This window comes from Henckelia pumila, chromosome 1, assembly GCF_033568475.1.
Source record: "Henckelia pumila isolate YLH828 chromosome 1, ASM3356847v2, whole genome shotgun sequence".
Classification (NCBI taxonomy): domain Eukaryota; kingdom Viridiplantae; phylum Streptophyta; class Magnoliopsida; order Lamiales; family Gesneriaceae; genus Henckelia; species Henckelia pumila.
In genome coordinates this window covers 44,624,301-44,642,192 of record NC_133120.1, presented here as the reverse complement: position 1 = coordinate 44,642,192, position 17,892 = coordinate 44,624,301, and the positions used below count along the sequence as shown (strand labels likewise).

Genomic DNA, 17,892 nt, shown 5'->3' with positions numbered 1-17,892 from the left:
ACTTATCGAGTGGATAAAGTCCGCGTTTTTGGTTGTACACCATTAGTCCTTATTACTTGAAACATCATTGAGACTCTATATGCTAGTACTGTGCTTTGACTCGTTTACCGACTCTATGGGGGTCATCAGGTGTCGGGATTGGGTACAGTTACGATGCATATAGGAGTCGATGCTTTGTTGTCAAGGATTCACCACATACTTGCGAGTATGGATATCCTATGCGATCTGAGGAGATATTAGTGTGACGAATCTCTGGCCAGAGTACATGATGTGTTTTAGGTTAATGGTTATCCTAGTAACACATGCGATGTCACTAATAGATCTCCAAGATGTTGTGCATAGTTATCGAATCTCGAACGACTCTCGATGCACCAATGGTTGTTGATTCGATCGGGATATTTGGTTGAAGGGACCGTACTGTACGCTAACCAAAATCTACTGGTTCTTGCAGGCACTATCAGTAATACCTATGGAATCATGGGGCGATGTTGCTAGACGCTCTTACCATGATTCGTTGGGTAAGTCGGAAATTGTTGTTCCGAGTCACAAGGAGTTGTGAGCCCACGGCTAGCTGTATTCCTGAACCATTGAGGGTTACACAAGTAATGGATTACTAAAACCCCGTAGAGATAGTTAAATTTAAATAGTTAAATTTAATGAAAGAGAAATTGGATTTCTCAACTAAAGGGAGTGGAATTTCCTAAAATGACATAGTGATGGGCATTTTTGGAAATCACTGAATTTGGATTCAGAAAAATTATCTTGACTCTAAAAGATGCAGAAATGGTTTCTGTGCACATTGGTGAAATCAGTTTATCAATCGGAGTCACGATGAATTTTATATTAATTTCTATAACAACGGGCTTGGCTTGTTGGGCTTAAGTTATGGATTGTGGGCTTTAAGAAGTTAGAGTCCTGATACAATTATAACTAGAAATTATCTATAAATAGAGGTGTTGGGTTCGAAAATCAAACACTTTGTGTCTTATAATTTTCGAAATTACACTCTAAATATTCTAAGGGTTTTTCGAAATCCTTGTCCCTCCCGGAGAAAATTCAGACTTGTGATTTTTGTGAAAAATTACAATTCTGAATTAACAGATCATATCTGTTTATTCTCTACGCAAAACTTCTGATTGATTTCTAGTGCAGTCAATCAGAGGGTTTCTGTTTTCTGTTCGTGGACCTTATTCCGGTGATTGATCGTGACGTCATCGGTTCCCGAGATATACAAGAAGAGCAGATTAAATTCTGTTGGTGTCCATAATCTCGCTTCGAGATTGGAGGTAAAATATTTAATTAATTATTATTTATTTTACTTGTGTGATTTAATCGTTAAACGTTTTGATACCCATGATATGAAATTGTTTCATATCAAAGAAAAATAAAATTTTTAAACTTCCGCTGCACCGGGTATCGATTCAATTGATCTGAACACGGTTTTCCAACAGTTACCCCCAAGACACGCATGTGTGATTGAGATTTGGACTAATTATTTCTTCTATTCTATGAATACTTGATTGTGTCATTGTATTCTTTTTATATGTTGAAGAGTAGCTAAATTCTTCATAAATTTATATTTTATGTATGACATAAAAAGGTGGATTCATAATTAGGACGAGTGACATAATCCGTAGACTTACAATACACATAGATATATGGTGTCAGTACATGTTGATAGTCATAGTCCAACAGGTCAAAAGTTACGAGATTTCAGAGAGCGTCATCCAATCAGTAATGATAAATAATCAAAGACATTTGGTTATTTTATTAAATTGAATTAGGTTGACATAACTCAAGAGAGAGTGTTGATAGATTTGCCAAAAGCGAAAGTAGAATTTGAAGTTTAATCATCCAAACCGACATTCCAACAATCTTCATCATTATATAAATTTCCAGAATTTATTTTAGCGTTAGCTTTTCTGTGATTCAATCATTGTTAGTTTACTTAATTTACTTAATTATAAAAACTTCTCAAAATCTTCGTGAACTTTGGTTAGAGAATTTATATAAGAAAATTATTGTTTGATAAAGTCTATGTGGATGATACTCGTAGTCTCGTACATTATATTATTACTTGAATCGTGCACTTGCGATACATTCGAGCTAAATTTACATATATCTGTACTTATTTTCCTTGGAAGTATTTGCTCAAACAAGTTTTTCGCGCCTCCATTGCCGGGGACTGTTAATCACTTTAATTTATCTTATACATTTTTCTTTAGACCAACTTGATTACTATTCTCGTACTTAAATTTTGGAACCGTAGAAACATCCTATCGTGCATGATACAATCTTCCAACTCGGAACTCGTACTCTTTGATCCCGAAATCGAGAGAACTTTCGTAGGAGAAGAAGGCAACAAAGAGCAGTGATGACAGAGAACGAACCATCGCACATAAATGGAGGCGACGGAGACGCTGATTCACCATCTGCCTACAGATCCATGTTGGATTGTGCCTTACCATCAATCGAGGATGCTAGCCAAGCATCATTAGACCAACTGTGGTAGCAAACCATTTTGAGATAAAGGCTGCCATAATCCAAATGATCCAAAACTCAGTCCAATTCGATGGAACCGCAATTGATGATCCAAATGCTCACATTGTGAATTTCATAGAAATTTGTGATACTTTCAAGTATTAGGGAGTTTTTGATGATGCTATTAGTTTGAGTTTATTCCTTTTTTCACTGAGAGATAAGGCTAAAGCATTGCTAAATAATTTACCTGCAGGTTCTATCACAACATGGGACGATTTGGCAAAAGCATTTCTCACCAAGTATTTCCCTCCCTCAAAGTAGATGAAAATGAGAACCGACATAACCACTTTTTCTCAAGGTGAACAAGAATCATTGTATGAGGCATGAAAGTGCTACAAGGACTTGCTGAGTAGATGCCCTCATCATAAATTTCCTGATTGTCTTGTGGTACGAACTTTTTACAGAGTATTTTGTTTAACACCAAAACTTGATAATTGACTTCCCAACAACTGCTCAAAACCTTCGCTCTCAAGATATATTAGATCATCAAGGATCAACTAGGGTTCCGTCAACCACTCAATCGTTTCTGTCAGAAATCACTCGAGGAGTTGTTTGATAGTTTGAATATAAGGATTCACATCTTTCATTTCTCTGTGTTGTTTGGTTTTAAGACATGTTGTCTTAATCAGTGATTTGCTTGGAGTTTCGATTTAGACAGTGGATAAGTCCTAAGATTGGAGTGAGTTTTATAAACCAAAATCTTCTATTACATTCCTTCCTAAGTAGAGAAGGAGAGACGTAGAAGGATTTTACCTTTGAACTCTCATATATCCTATGTCATTTAATTTATTGCACAATTTATTCATATTATATTTTGTTGTGAAAATTGCTCGCAAGCGTACGAGTGTCAAGTTTTAATATAGTGATAAAATCAGATATCGATCCCACAGGGAGTAAAATGAAAATATTTAGTGCTTGTAACTAAAATAGTCCAAACTTTATCTAGAAAATCAAACTTTCAGAATTTTGCAGAAAAAATAAAATAACAATGAAGTTTTATAAGCACGCACACAACTTTCAGATAAAAATCAATCAGAGAATAAATGGTCTAGAGGTTTAGATTTCACCTGGTTTTGATAAGTGCATTTTGTGCACTTAAATTGTGTTGATATTATTGGATAATTGCTGGGTTTCGAGCGGAATTATGTGGAAGAAGTTGTTGTTTTTGTTAGATGACAGGAAACAATGAATTAATGATGAATGGAACCAAAAGAGTCAAGAACAGAGTGAAGCAAGCGAAGATGGTTCATATTTTGAAGAGTAGATGAAGACAGGGCAGAAGGTCATGCGCGCCCGCGCCTGGTGTGGCGCGCCCGCGCGTCAATTGAACAGGGCTATGGAATTTTTACAAAGTGTCATGCGCGCCCGCGCATGATTCACGCGCGCCCGCGCGTGAAGTCGATGAGTGAAGTTATTCAAACAGTGTTCCATGCGCGCCCGCGCGTCATTGTCTGTGTGACGAATGCTGTGTTTAATTTTGGAAATTTTTGGGATACTTTTGGAATGTGTTTGGACGAATCTTAGGGGCGTATTTAAGGGTTTTTCAGACCTAATGGAGTGAGGGAGCCGCCAAAAACACAGAAAAAATCTTGAGAGAAAATTCGTGGAAGTTTCGATCGAGATTTGAAGTTGTTTGAAACAAAGACGAAGACTTTTCGACCGGAAATGGAAGAAAGACGACGGCTTTGTATCTTTATTTTATTTATTTCTTTTGAGTTGAATTATGTTTGAATTTCTGAACATGATTTATGTTGTTATGAATTTTATTATGAACTAAACTCTTTAAGTCTAGAGGTCGATGTAGCCTGGTCAAGGCATATTTATGAATTGTTGATTTTAATGAATTGAGTTCTTCTAAATTAATTGTGATTCTAGTTTTGAAAGTCTTTTCAATTTATTGGCCATAAATTGATTTGTTATATTTATTTAGAATCCGGCACTCGGGAGAGGGGATTTAGAATAGGATCAATAGAATTTGCACTATAAATTGTTTATATGACTCGGAAGAGCTTATAGCTTTAATAGAGCCTAAAAAGAACATTGTTTTACACATATCATTACAAGTAGATTTTTAATAGGGATATTGGAATCGATCTGTAATTGATACATGATATTTGATACTCGGGAGAGGGAAATAGTATAATTTATGTGTTCTTGGTTATTAATTGAAAGGAATTCATGAAAATAGATTGATTAGGATTGAATATTGTTGAGACCAGGTGAAATCAAACTTCTAGACTATTTTTCTCTGATTGTTAATCTCTTAAGGATTGTGTTTGTGCGCGCTTTTCAATCTTCTTTATTTATTTAATTTGTCATAAATCTTCTAAAGTTCGATTTTTTAGATAAAATTAAGACTATTTTAATTACAAGTATTGAATATTTTCAAATTACTCCCTGTGGGATCGACACTCTCTCTTTCACTTTACTAAAACTTGACACTCGTACGCTTGCGAGTATTTTTCACAACAGGTTTCAACAACAATCAATCCTAATTAATTAATCTTCATGAATTTCAGTCAATTAATAGTCAAGAACACTTAAGTTTATTATTTCCCTCTCCCGAGCAACAAATAATATTTATCAACTACAATTCAATTCCAATATCCCTATTAAGAATTTACTTGCAGTGATCTATCACAAAACAATGTTTTTTTTAAAATTTCTGTTAAAATTATACACTCTCCCGAGCTATATAAATAATTAACAGTGTAGTTTTTAATGGTCCTATTCAAAATCTCCTCTCCCGAGTGCCAGATTACAAATAAATATTACAAATCAATTATTGACCAGATAATTGAAAAGACAATAAATTCTAGAAAAAACAATTAATCTAGAAAAAACTCAATTCAATAAAATCAAAAATTCATGAAAGTGTCTACACTAGGTTCCATCCGACCTCTAGACTCTAAAAATTTAGTTCATAATAAAATTCTGAATAAAACAAAACATGTTCAAAAATCTAAACATAAATTCAGAATTAAATAAATAAAAGATAAGAATCAAATCCATCGTCGACGCCGTGTCCGGTCTATCGATATCCGTCTTCGTTCTTCACGTTAAGCCCAGAATTCTTCCAAAAGTTCACACGATCACGATCTCTTCTCTGATGTTCTGTACGTACGATGTGTTGTTGTGGCGGCTCCTCCTTCTTTTGATTGTGTCCTTGAAGTCCCTTTTATGTGTCATCGAAGCCCGCCGAATAAAGCCCAAAAAAGTCTCAAAATTTCCTTCCCAAAAAATTACAAAATCTGACTTTCGGATGGCGCGGGCGCGCAGTAGAATGGCGAGGGTGCGCCTGAGCCTCGTCTTTGGCTTCCATTTTTCACGTCCAGGAGGCGCGGGCGCGCCCCCTCTCGCATGTGCTGTTCTACAGCGCGCGACAATTTTCAAAAACTCATATCTTTCAAACTAACCGTCGGATTGAGCTGAAATTTTGACAGCAACTTCAAAACATCTCAAACTTTATTTTGAACGGTGGAGATCGGATTTGGATGAATCAAATATTCCCAGTATGTTTCTGAATTTGCTGCTCATAATTCGTCTTTCCATTTCTTCTTGCTACTTTTCTTCCAATCCTTGCAACTCACAAAAAAAACAACTAATACGCATATAATCCACTCGATACATCACAAAGCCCTTTTATATGTCCTCGAACTTTTTGTGAAAATGCTCGCAAGCATACGAGTGTCAAGTTTTAATATAATGATAAAATCAGATATCGATCCCACAGGGAGTAAAATGAAAATATTCAGTGTTTGTAATTAAAATAGTCCAAACTTTATCTAGAAAATCAAACTTTCAGAATTTTGTAGAAAAATAAAATAAAGTTTTTATAAGCACGCACACAATATTCATATAAATATCAATCAGAGAAAAAATGGTCTAGAGGTATAGATTTCACCTGGTTTCAACAACAATCAATCCTAATTAATTAATCTTCATGAATTCCAGTCAATTAATAGCCAAGAACACTTAAGTTTATTATTTCCCTCTCCCGAGCAACAAATAATTTTTATCAACTACAATTCAATTCCAATATCCCTATTAAGAATTTATCGCAGTGATCTATCACAAAACAATGTTCTTTTTAAAAGCTCTGTTAAAATTATACACTCTCCCGAGCTATATAAATAATTAACAATGTAGTTTCTAATGGTCCTATTCAAAATCTCCTCTCTCGAGTGCCAGATTTCAAATAAATATTACAAATCAATTATTGATCAGATAATTGAAAAGACAATCAATTCTGGAAAAAAAACAATTAATCTAGAAAAAACACAATTCAATAAAATTAAAAATTCATGAAAGTGTCTACACCAGGTTCCATCCGACCTCTAGACTCTAAAAATTTAGTTCATAATAAAATTTTGAATAAAACAAAACATGTTCAAAAATTTAAACATAAATTCAGAATTAAATAAATAAAAGATAAGAATCAAATATGTCGTCGACACCGTGTCCGGTCTATCGATCTCCGTCTTCGTTCTTCACGTTAAGCCCAGAATTCTTCCAAAAGTTCACACGATCACGATCTCTTCTCTGATGTTCTGTACGTATGATGTGTTGTTGTGGCGGCTCTCTTCTAATTGCACGATCACAATCCCCTTTTATATGTCATCACAAAAGCCCAAGAATCAAGCCCATAAAAATTGCCCAAAATAATTAAAATCTGAAATCTCGATCTGGGGGGGCGCTCAGTGGAATGGCGCGGGCACGCATGACCTTCTGTTCTCGATTCTTCAATTCCTCAGAATGTAAGCGCGATAGCTCTTATTTAATTCTCTTTAGCGCTAAAAGTAAGCGCTGACCTTAAGGCCCAATAAGAAAGCCCAAAGTCTTTCTCTTCTTTTTCCCTGTACGTTTCTTTTCTTCTTTTCTTTTTCCTTTCTTTTATTTTCTCTTTTCTCACACAATTTTCTTATTTCTTATTTTTTTTTCCACAATAATTCTTCTTTTCCATTAATTTCTTCTTTTCTCCACCAAATCTCCATAATTCCCTACGAACACAAAAACAACAAAACACCCACATAAATCTGCTCGAAACCAATAATTAACAATTAAAATCATATATAAATTAAGTGTATAAAATACACTTACCAAATACCTCCAAACTTAGACTTTTGCTAGTCCCGAGCAAAACTATTCAAAACCAATAAATTCCAAAAACTCATTCTATCAAACCAACAAGAATAGTCAAGAAATATTATGGAGCAATGGCCTCAGCAGTCATTTCAAAGAATTTTTAAATCCAATCTCATCCAACCTGCTAAAACTTAAAAGTTTCAGTCATAACAAAATAACCGCATAAACTCACAATCTCCGCAACTCACGTTCAAAACACCCTTATCCAAGTTCAATTCACACATTCATAGATCATGAGGACTTTTCAAGGTAACAAGGGATCAAATATAAGAATATTAATAAAAAAACACTCACAAATAGGTAAATACAAAGAACAAGAGTGTGTGCGTGTTTAGATCAAAATTCATAATCATTAAAAGTATCAATCAACAGTCCATAGGCTAAATTCTCGCAACTCTTCTCCACTAGTATATTGGGCAACTAAGACTCGGTCAATAGGACTTAATCAGCTTACAATGTAAGGCCTGGCTCATGGCTACAAACAAAGGATAAGAATTCAAAAATAAGGAGTAATTTATACTTATGCTTAATTACGACTCCTTTTCATTCACAAATTTACACTTTTTCTCTTACCACAAATTTTTTCAACTCCTTTTCTTTTCTACTACTACCTCTTTTCATCTTTTAAAATCATCCACCACACCATTCCATATTTCACAAATAAAACTAGGAGCATATAACATTTTAGCATTCAAATTACTCCCTTAAAGGTAGGAAATAGTGTTTAGGCTATTCAGGTAGTCAATTTAGGACCTTAAAATAATGACGAATTGAGATTTATCACACGTTTACACGCATGCCATTCGATTTTCAATAAGCTCAAACAAGGTACTAAAGATAACATATATTAATAGGTAGCTTGAAATGCTCAAACGAATTCAGAAAAATTGCCTAAATCATTTCTAATCACAGTTTTACCTGTATTTCGCCTCGAAAAGTGTTCGAACTAGTTCTAGACAAGTCTCAATCCACAATCAAATCATATCAATTAGTGCAGAAAAGACAATCATCAGCAGTAAACGATGATTTTCCAACAAATTTCAGAATTTTTGTACCTCAATGTACTCATATATGTGTAGCTCAACTGGGCAACTAAGGAAAAATTATTCAATAAAAATTATGCCCAAAAATTTAAAACAATGCCTCAATCATATCTATGTTTGTATGTCTCAAAAATCAGATTCAAGTATTAATCACAGAGTATATAGGAAATTGTTCATCTAATTGGTTTCATTTTTTCAAAAATATTTTGTCAGATAGGTAGACAGTCATGGATTTCAGTTATAGCACAAAAAAAATTTTCATCATTGGTCATGCTTCCAATTCTTTCTCGACTTCTTTTCAACTCAACTCAACAAAACAACAACTAAACTCAACAAAAATTTATCTATGAAGCACACAATAAAATTTAACTAATCAAATATCAACCACACAACTAAATCAAACATTGATTCAGCCCCCAAACTTAATATAATCATTGTCCTTAATGATTAAAAACAATAAAAGAAAGAACAAGGGACTCATACCTTCGACACCGAGCATCAATACCCGATCTAACCATAATCATCTCCATCTCCATGGAAAATAATTTACAGCCACAATATCATGATGTAGAAGATAGATAAGCTCAAAATGAACACCCAAATTATCCTGAAAAATAATGCACACCATAAGACACAAAAATAAAGCCTAAAGCAAGCAAGCATAAAACGCTTCATGGCTAATGGAAGAAAAATTTGAGTGCTTATATTGGAGCCATTAGATGTGATTGCGCAAGGAAGAAGGGCCTTTGTGAGGCGTGTGATCGCAAGGTGATGCCTCGTTAAGAACTCGAAGGCGCATGGAAAAGGATTGTTTGCACAAATGAAGGAGAGGATCGACTTCGAGCTCTTATGGAAGGGGCAGCTGGGAAGAACATGTGCGCATGAGATTGCTGCTAAAGGGTTGTTCGTGCAAGGAAGAGGTGATGGTGGCCTACGCTGTTGGGGGGCTGGTGGCGCGTTAGCGCAAGATGGAGGGCGCAGATGGTTATGCTCGTTTGCGCAGATGGTTGCGCGGTTGGGGAGGGTGGGAGCGCGATAGCGCAGGATCTGGCGCAAATGGGAAAAGGGGAAGCAAGATAGCACTTGGTGGGGTGCAGATGAGGTTGTTAGCGTGAGGTGTAGGGCACGATAGCGCATGACAAGCGCTGTTTAGTTGCGCGATTGCGCGAGGTGTAGCGTGGTTCGTGTATCTGTGAAAAGAAGAGGATGCGCGGGCGCTCAAATGGAGTGGTGCGGCCACGCCTCTTGCTCGCAAATTTCTTTAGAGTATGGCGCGGGTGCTCAGATTAATGGGGCGGGCGCCCCGTCTCCTCGAATTGAGATTCCTGGAGCCTGAAAAATTTTGAAAATTAAGAAAAATTAAGCTCAAAAATTGAAAATAAAAAATACTTAAAAACATAAATAAAAAAATTAAATAAACTGAAAATAAAAGCAAATAAAATAAACTAAAAGAAAATGCTTGGGTTGCCTTCCAAGTAGCGCTTGGTTTAAAGTCGTCAGCCCGAATTTCATCGGCGTTAAGTCTTCCCTTTCTCTTTCACTCGCCAAATAAATTCCACGAACCGCCTTTTAAATTTTGCTTTCTTGTTCTTCGTGGCTTTCTTTGTTGATGAACTTGGCGCTTTACTCTTTGATTCAACCTCAAAATCAGCTCTTTGACAACTCTCCAACTTCACAACCGGTTCAATTAAGCACAATTCTTCTATGGGTAAATTAGGTGTCTTCATGAATAAGTGGAAAATCACTCTCTCGCCTTCCACACCCATTGACAATTCACCTTTCTTTACCTCGATCTTGGTATCCTCAGTGGCCAGAAATGGTCTCCCCAATATCAGTGGCATATTTGTATCCTCCACCATATCTAGCACAACAAAATCCGCAGGAAAATAAATTTATCTATTTTTACCAGAACATCTTCAATAATTCAAAGCGGATATGTAATCGATCTATCAGCCAACTGCAAAGCGATCATTGTGGGCTTCACCTCACCAAGTCCTAAGCTCCTGAAAACAGACAAAGGCATTAAATTAATTTTAGCTCCTAAATCACAAAGTGCATTATTAAAATAAGAAGAACCAATTGTGCAAGGAATAGTAAAACTCCCTGGATCCTTAAGCTTTTGTGGCATCTTCTTTTGTAGCACCGCACTGCACTCTTCTGTCAGATTGACCATCTCGTTATCTAGCAGCCTCCTCTTCTTGGACATCACCTCCTTGATGAACTTCGCATAGTTCGGCATTTGCTCCAAAGCTTCAGCAAAGGGGATGTTGATGTGAATTTTCTTGAAAATCTCCAAGAACTTGAAAAACTTCTCATCCAATGCCTTCTTCTTGAACCTTTGTGGGTAGGTAAGTGGAGGCTTGTACATCGGTTTCGAGTCAGGTTCAGGCTCCTTCTCTTTATCCTCGACTTTTTCTTCAAATTCCTTCTCTGCAAAATAGGGATTTGGACTCCAACTTCTTTGCCACTCCTCAACTCGATAGCATTGCACTGCTCCTTGGGATTTACCTCTGTGTTGCTCGGAAACTGACCTCTATTATTATCCTTCAGTGCGTTCGCCAACTGCCCAATGCTAGTCTCCATGGATTGAAGTACATCACCCATGTTGGCCATGTGTGTTTCCAAGCTGTCAAGGCGAGACTCAGTTCTCGCCATCCTCTTACCTGATTCCTGCACAAAGGTACTAACCACATCCTCCAAAGACAACTTACCATCACCCTTATTAGTATTATTAGCATATGAAAAATTTTCATTATTCCGCAAAATAGGGTGATAAGCATTAGGAACTGGATTACCTCTGTAAGCTCCATAACCTCGGTAGCCATTAGGATTGATATAATTGACTTCCTCTGGGGCATGTGATCCTTCAAATCCAGTTGAATCTGCAACATTAATCTTATTCAAAGAAGCTACCTGTGTAGTCAGTGCAGATAATTGAGCAGTGATGGACGTGAGAGGATCCACTGTGTGGGGACCTCGGGTGCTAATCAAATCTTATAGGATAACTAAAAATAGTTAATCTGCAATACCCGACAATTGGCGACGCAAAATCTTACAATTGGTGACGCAAAAACACGTCGCAAAAAGATCAACAAAAATTTTTTTTTTTTAATACTGACGCGCGGGCGCGCCTAAGGCTCGGGCCAAGGCACCCAAAGTGCCTTGGTTAGGCGCGGCCGTGCCTCCTGGCTGAGCGGGCGCGCCTAGGCCTCGTCTCTCACTCCTAAACAGCTGAAAAATGAAGGTTTAGCCCCTGTTTTGAATCTCAAACACCATCTAACATTTCAAACATGAATCATGCTTCAAAATCTAAGCAAAATCATGCATAACCATGAGCTAATCAAGCAACAAAACATAGAACTTGATATACAACCCACAAGATCTTACATCCTCTTGTTCTTGACCAACATACATATCTATATGTTCAAAAGTTCCAAGTACTAGACAAACTCAAGTTTAAGATACAAAGGTTGACATCAACTCTACTTCTTATACCCAAAATCACCACATGCTAATCTCTCTCTCGAGCTATTCTTGTCGCTTTTGACCAGCTCCTGCCCCACCTATTGCCATGCACACATACAAAACAAAGCAATAGCCGGATACCTCCGGTGAGAATAAAATCCCAGTATAAACAACATCAAGCGCGAGATAGTAAACATGAATGCAATGCATATGTCAAAAGAGGTTATCAATCTGATATCAATAAGATATTGGTTCTTGGGATCCCGAGGAAATAAAATCTTCAACGAACACCAACTCACCCAATCGAGGTGAAGTCAAATAATTTATTTCCTCTGACTTTGGTGCAAATATAGTGAGTCTTCTGGCTCTGGAAGTAAGTCTACATTCCGTGCCACTCAACTACAGCCCTCCAAACATCATATGCACTCTAGGCTTTTCAACCCTCTATGCTTTTTAGGCTAGAGTTCAAGATGAATGCAACATATTCTGAATGCATTAAATGCTATAAAACACCTTGAACACTTACTCAATTAAACAAGCAAAGCAATAAAATCATCTAATCACATAATGCGCATAATCAAACAAATATGTGATTAACAAGGGAATACTCGAGAATCATAGTTGTCTCGAGTGTTCTATCCCATCTGGATTAGCTGTCATTTATACCTTTCAATGTAGAGTCTGACAATGCTTCAAATTTGAAAACATAACATGATGAACATATATTAAAATCTGCTCAATTCATGGCTACTTGCTCACTGCAACAACTTCAAACCTTCTTCAAATCCTTCTCGGTTCGAATCGGAGATCTCGAGTTCGGCAACTTCGATATAAAGCTGAGAAATGACATGTAGAGTGACTAAAAAGATCAGATGCAACTCAAACCATGCTTCTTTAACTCAATATCAAAGTCTTGACATTTTTCGAATCGACGACATAACGGCTAAAAATCGGCGATCCAAATCATAATCAAATCAATCCAATAATCAATCTAACTTATAATCTTCAACATATCAGCTCATATAACTAAAAAATCAGCATAGAAAAATATGATAGGGTTCGAATTTTGCTTCCAAAAATCATAAGAAATCCAATCTACAGTCTTTTTCCGAACCGTATGCGAATACATAATCGGTACAGCTCATATATGCATATATCTTAAAATCATGAATTTCCATCTTCAACATAAAAATAAAATCTGAGAAAAGTGAATGAAACTTGTACCAAAACTAAGCTCTCGGAGCGATGATCGCAGATATATATTTATCTCTAATTTTTTACGATTGGAACGCGCAAAATCGAAGCTTTTAAGGTACAAAAATGGTGTCTTGAAGAGGTTTCAGCCGTCTCTGTTCTTTCCTCCTTTTCTTCTGATGGTTTCCACGTGAGAATGGAAATAATTTAAGTGAGAATAGATAAATATAAGCATATTTGCAGTTTAGTCCCTGCACTTTTGGATATTTGCAATTCAGTCCCCGGAAAAGCGATTTAATTCAATTTCAATCCTTATTCATTTAAGAATATTAGAATTTAATTCTAAACTCTAAATATTCCAAATTAAATATTCTCGCATTAAAATTAAATAATCCCGGGCCTTACACACTACATACACTCCAGCTGGCTTCTTGGCTCCCATATGCTCAGATGGCCATTGAAAACTATTGATCGTCATCTGTTCCAGCATATCGTAGGACTGCACATGGTCCTTAGCAAAAATGGTGCCTCCAGCAGCAGAGTCCACATTCATCCTTGTAGGCGCATTCAGTCCGTTGTAAAACCACTCGATCTGTTCTCAATCTGCAAAATTGTGGTTAGGACAACGTCTTAATAATTATTTATACCTTTCCCACGCCTCGTAGAGCTGTTCAGAATCCATCTGCCTGAAGGTGCTGATTTCGATCTTCAGTTGTAGTTTCTAATGGTCCTATTCAAAATCTCCTCTCCCGAGTGCCAGATTTCAAATAAATATTACAAATCAATTATTGATCAGATAATTGAAAAGACAATCAATTTTAAAAAAAACAATTAATCTAGAAAAAACTCAATTCAATAAAATAAAAAATTCATGAATGTGTCTACACCAGGTTCCTTCCGACCTCTAGACTCTAAAAAATTAGTTCATAATAAAATTCTGAATAAAACAAAACATGTTCAAAAATCTAAACATAAATTCAGAATTAAATAAATAAAAAATAAGAATCAAATCCGTCGTCGATGCCGTGTTCGGTCGATCGAGCTCCGTCTTTGTTCTTCAATTAAAGCTCCAGAATTCTTCCCATAAATCACACGTTCAACTCTCTTTTCTCTGATGTATACGTAATGTGTGTGTGGCGGCTCCTCCTATTGTCTGATAAAAGAATCCTTTTTATAGCGTGCACAAAAGCCCACAAAATCAAGCCCATAAAAATTGCCCGAAATAATAAAAATCTAAGATAGCAGCGATCGGGGCAGGCGCTCCAAAAACACGCGCAGGCGCGCCTTAAGTTCGACTTCAATCTTCCAGAAACATAGCAGCAGCGCGATAGCGCTTCTTCAATTCTTCATTAGCGCTTCTTTTTAGGCCCAATAAGAAAGCCCATTAAAACTTTCTCCTTTTCTCGTTTCTTTCCTGACTTCTCTTCTTTCTTCTTTTTTTTTCCTTTTTTATTTTCTTTCCTTTCTTTTATTCTTTTAATTTCTTTCTCCATTTCCTAATAAATCTTATTTTTCTTCTTTTTTCCAAATAAATCTCCATAATCTCCTACAAACACAAAAACAACAAAATCCAGGCATAAATCTGCTCGAAACAAATATTTAACAATTAAAATCATATATAAATTAAGTGTATAAAAAAACATTTATCAAATACCACCAAACTTAGATGTTTGCTAGTCCCGAGCAAAACTATTAAAAACCAAATTCCAAACTCAAATCACCAAAACTAACAACCAAAAAATCAACAATGATAGTCAAGAAATAATATGGAGCAATGACATTCAGCAATAATTTCAAAAAAATTCAAATCCAATCTCATCCAACCTATTAACACTTGGAAGTTAGTTTTAATCATAACCAAAATAACCGCATAAACTCACAATATCCGCAACTCACGTTCAAAACACCCTTATCCAAATTCAATTCACACATTCATAGATCATGAGGACTTTTCAAGGTAACAAGGGATCAAATATAAGAATATTAATCAAAAACACTCACAATGAGGTAAATGCAACGAATAATAGTGTGTGCGTGTTTCGATCAAAATTCATAATCATTAAAAGCATCAATCAACAGTCCATAGGCTAAATTCTTGCAACTCTTCTCCACTAGTATATTGGGCAACTGAGACTCGGTCAATAGGACTTAATCAGCTTATAATGTAAGGCATGGCTCATGGCTACAAATGAAGGATTAAGAATTCAAATAAGGAGTAATTCATACTTATGCTTAATTCAAATTTCAACTCCTTTTCATTCACAATTTCATACTTATTTTCACTTCACTTCATTTGTTTCTTCATTCTTCATTCTTCTCTTTTTCACCAACAAAATTTTCACAAATTTTTCAACATTTTTTTTCTACTACCTCTTTTCATCTTTTCAAATCATCCACCACACCATTCCATATTTTACAAATAAAACTAGGAGCATAAAACATTTTAGCATTCAAATTACTCCCTTAAAGGTAGGAAATAGTGTATATGCTATTCAGGTAGTCAATGTAGGACCTTGAAATAATGACGAATGGGGGTTTAGTCACACGTTTACACGCATGTCATTCGATTTTCAATAAAGCTCAAACAAGGTAGTAGGGATAAAATAAATTAATAGGTAGCTTGAAAGGCTCAAACGAATTCAGAAAAATCGCCTAAATCATTCCAAATCACAGTTTTGCCCGTATTTTGCCTCGAAGAGTGTTCGAACTAGTTCTAGACAAGTCTCAATCCACAATCAAATCATACAAATTTTGATCAGTGCATAAAAGATTAATCATCAGCAATAAACGATGATTTTCAACAAATTCAGATTATTCTGTACCTCAAAGTACTAATATACGTGTAGCTCAACTGGGCAACTAAGGATAAATTTCATCAATAAAATTCTGCCCCAAAAATTCAAACAATGCCTCAATCATCTCTATGTTTGAATGTCTCAAAAATCAGATTCAAGTATTAATCACAGAGTATATAGAAAATTGTTCATCTAATTGGTTCCATTTTTACAAAAAAATTTGTCAGATAGGTAGACAATCATGGATTTCAGTTATAGCACAAAAAACTTTTCTTCAGCCATGCATCCAATTCTTTCTCGACTTCTTTTCAAAACTCAACTCTCAATTAACAATAAATAAACTCAAAAAATTTTATCTATGAAGCACACAGTAAAATTCAACTACTCAACTATCAACCAACCAACTAATTCAACTAAACAACAAGATCAGACACTGATTCACCCCCCCCCCCCAAAAAAAAATTAATATAATCATTGTCCCTAATGATTAAAAACAAATAAAAAAACAAGGGACACGTACCTTCGACACCGAGCATCAGTACCCGATCTAACCATAATCATCTCCATCTCCATGGAAAATAATTTGCAGCCGCAATATCATGATGTAGAAGATAGATAAGCTCAAAATGAACACCCAAATTATCCTGAAAAATAATGCACACCATAAGACACAAAAATAAAGCCTAAAGCAAGCAAGCATAAAACGCTTCATGGCTAATGGAAGAAAAATTTGAGTGATTATAGTGGAGCCATTAGATGTGATTGCGCAAGGAAGAAGGGCCTTTGTGAGGCGTGTGATCGCAAGGTGATGCCTCGTTAAGAACTCGAAGGCGCATGGAAAAGGATTGTTCGCACCAAGTGAAGGAGAGGATCGACTTCGAGCTCTTATGGAAGGGGCAGCTGGGAAGAACATGTGCGCATGAGATTGCTGCTGAAGGGTTGTTCGTGCAAGGAAGAGGTGATGGTGGCCTGCGCTGTTGGGGGCTGGTACGCGCGTTAGCGCATGATGGAGGGCGCAGATGGTTATGCTCGTTTGCGCGGTTGGGGAGGGTGTGTAAGGCCCTGAAAATATGAATATTAATTACGGAATTAGATATTTAAATTTCTTATTTGAAAAATATTCAATTAGGAATTTATGGAAATTATAGATTTAATTTCTGAGCCGAAAATATTTAATTTGAGAATTTACGGATATGTGGGAATTAAATTCCGGGATTCTTAAATTAAAAAAATAAATATTCTCATTGAATATTTATGAGATTGAATGTTTTTATTATGAATTTGGATATAAAGAGAATTTAATTTGAAGAAGAAACTCGAGCAGGGACTAAATTGCAAATATCAAAGTTTCAGGGGCTAAACTGCAAAAATGGGATTTGAATTGTCAACAAGAGATTTATATTACACTTTGCATGTGTATAATTTCCCTTCACCAGTAGCAACAACAAGAGAGATTAATGAAGGTTCCAAGGATTGATTTGCAATTGTCCAAAAGCTTAAGGGCCAAAGTGCAATTCCTTATGCAAGTGGATGACACATGTTACTTGTATACATGGAAACGTGTATAAGGCATGTAATTCATCAGAATTTCCAGTCAAGACCGTGAGAGAGGAGAGAACATCTTCCGAAGTCCATTTCTTCATTCCAAAATTCATAGAAATCGATCCAGCCGGTAGAATTTCAAATTGATCATATATTTGCGATCACGA

The 17,892-nt window shown here is 36.0% G+C and overlaps 1 non-coding gene across 1 annotated transcript; it reads right to left on the bottom strand.

Annotated features, from left to right (window-relative positions):
* Positions 1-2,805: 2,805 nt before the first annotated feature.
* On the bottom strand, positions 2,806-2,912 carry LOC140876924 (small nucleolar RNA R71). The gene has a single exon (XR_012149151.1). It is a non-coding gene; the product is annotated as a small nucleolar RNA R71 (small nucleolar RNA).
* Between the last annotated feature and the right edge of the window lie 14,980 nt (positions 2,913-17,892).